Source organism: Neoarius graeffei, chromosome 1 (assembly GCF_027579695.1).
Source record: "Neoarius graeffei isolate fNeoGra1 chromosome 1, fNeoGra1.pri, whole genome shotgun sequence".
In the NCBI taxonomy this organism is placed as follows: domain Eukaryota; kingdom Metazoa; phylum Chordata; class Actinopteri; order Siluriformes; family Ariidae; genus Neoarius; species Neoarius graeffei.
Genome location: NC_083569.1, coordinates 30,323,691 through 30,325,872, shown reverse-complemented (window position 1 = coordinate 30,325,872; position 2,182 = coordinate 30,323,691). Strand labels below are relative to the sequence as shown.

Genomic DNA, 2,182 nt, shown 5'->3' with positions numbered 1-2,182 from the left:
TTAGTGAAATGAAGTCATTATTGAGAATTTCTGATATATATTAGCCTGCTACTAGGAACAGCTATTACACATAATATAATCTTATACCTTTTATATATTTCCTTAAAAATGAGAAAATTGCCATGCTTGTGTGCAATCTACTTTCAGTGTTTCCTCTTTTTATAATAAACTGTTTATTGGGGAATTATTCTTAAATGCTTCAATATGTCTCAAGGCTTGTAAAAATATTTCTGCGAACAAAGACGAAACAATGAGAGAAAATCTTTCAGCAACATTGGTAACAGCCGAACATTGGCACCAGTTACCAGTTCTGTTCATATGAACTTTCATTTCTGAGAGGATCCATAAGCAATACTCTTCTTTAACATAATGAGAGCATGAAAACTGATTCCATAATTGTCTTGATTGTTGGATTTTAAGTCATCCTTTTAATGTACTTCTTATATTTCATGACAGTTTTTCAATAAAAAAATACTGTTTCACAAAAATGTTCAGTGATTCCTTGATGACTTCTGTTAAAAGCGAGTTTGGATATTTGGGGTTTATATTCTTTTTTCAGTTTTTTTTTTCATAATCTATTTTTTTATACCAACACAAAAGCTATACAGTACAACAAAACAAAGACAATAGACAAAGACAACAGTGCACAAACAATGAACACAAGATGTGCAATGAACCAAATGAATAGGTAGATTTTCAAAAGTGCAAATTAAATCCTTAAGTGATTTATACAGTATCAGTGATTTGTATCAGTTTTTTTTTTCTATTACTACAGTATTTTCTACACTGCAGAACAATACCGGAGACACCAAAACTTTGAAAAATACATATGGGACACACACAGAACTATGTGACATGCAAAAAAGTTGAAAAAAAAAATTCCCACAGGACTGCAGAAGAAACAAGGGGATACAAAAATTAGAACAACAGGGACAATAGAAAGAAAAGAGCAATGACAAAACCTACACAACACCTACACAACAATCGCAATACAAAAGAACAGTAAAAGATAGTGCAAAAACCCCATCATCCCACCAGCCACCGGCGAAGCAGGCAGGGGCCCGATACAGACACAGCAACCACCGATGGGTCACATCATCGCCTCCAGGACCCCAGACAGACCAAACACAGGGCAGCAAACGGGAGAGTAGAGCCGACACCAGTGCATAGCTTTGTGCTCGACCTGCACTGCAACGACCTCATGCCATCTCTCCTGCACATCTAACATTGTGTGTGTGTGTGTGAGAGACAAAGATTTTGATCATATAATCAAAATCTCTCTATTCTTTATTCAGTTTTTTATTTCACAATCTATTTTATACACTACACACAGATCAAAACCTCTCTCTCTCTCTCTCTGTGTGTGCATGTGTGCACTTATAAGGGAGATCATTATTCACTTGACACTGTGGATAACAGTTGAAATAATCAAGACTGCATGATTGGGGGGTAACAGTGAAATGAGCGAGCACAGAGAACACATTTACCTCATTATTTAGCCTATTATTTGCTCATTCTTTCATGTGAACATTTGTTCATTTAATTAAAAACATGCTTGGAATAAAACAAATTGTCAACAACATAAAAGAGTTTCATTAATCAATTACCACATTACATATGTAATGCTTCCAGATGATACTATCTATTATTTTAAACACTTTATATTTCATTAGATTTTGGTTCAAAAGGAACACCATGTGACCTTACCGATTGGATTTAGCAACTACTCATGTTTATATCGGTGACATGACTGCTCAGCTGGTGGCATGATCTTGCCGAAATAGCTCAGTAGGGAGAGCGTTAGACTGAAGATCTAAAGGTCCCTGGTTCAATCCTGGGTTTCGGCACTGAGGGGTGTGTTCATCTAAGCCTTTGACTTTTGCTTTTGCCTTTAAGAGGTGTGTTGTTCAAGTGCAACTGATGAAAAAAAGCAGAATTTTGATCCATTGTAGCCCAAAGTCAGCAGGACACTTGCAGAATGAATGGGTTTGATTTGTACCAACAAAGAGAGGTAACTTCAAGTCGACAGGACAGTTTGGTGTCTGCTCCATACGTTTTGCAAAAGATAAATTTGTGAGGCAGATTCACATAGAAGGATTTGATTGATGTCTGGTACGCGGAGCAGTTCCTACGATCTGGAAACAAAAGTCAGAAGCGCCATCCCAAAGAGCTCACCACACAG

At 36.7% G+C, this 2,182-nt stretch overlaps 1 non-coding gene across 1 annotated transcript; it reads left to right on the top strand.

Moving 5' to 3' along the window:
- The first annotated feature begins 1,774 nt into the window (after positions 1–1,774).
- trnaf-gaa (transfer RNA phenylalanine (anticodon GAA)) lies at positions 1,775–1,847 on the top strand. Its single transcript has one exon. It is a non-coding gene; the product is annotated as a tRNA-Phe (tRNA).
- The last annotated feature ends 335 nt before the right edge of the window (positions 1,848–2,182 follow it).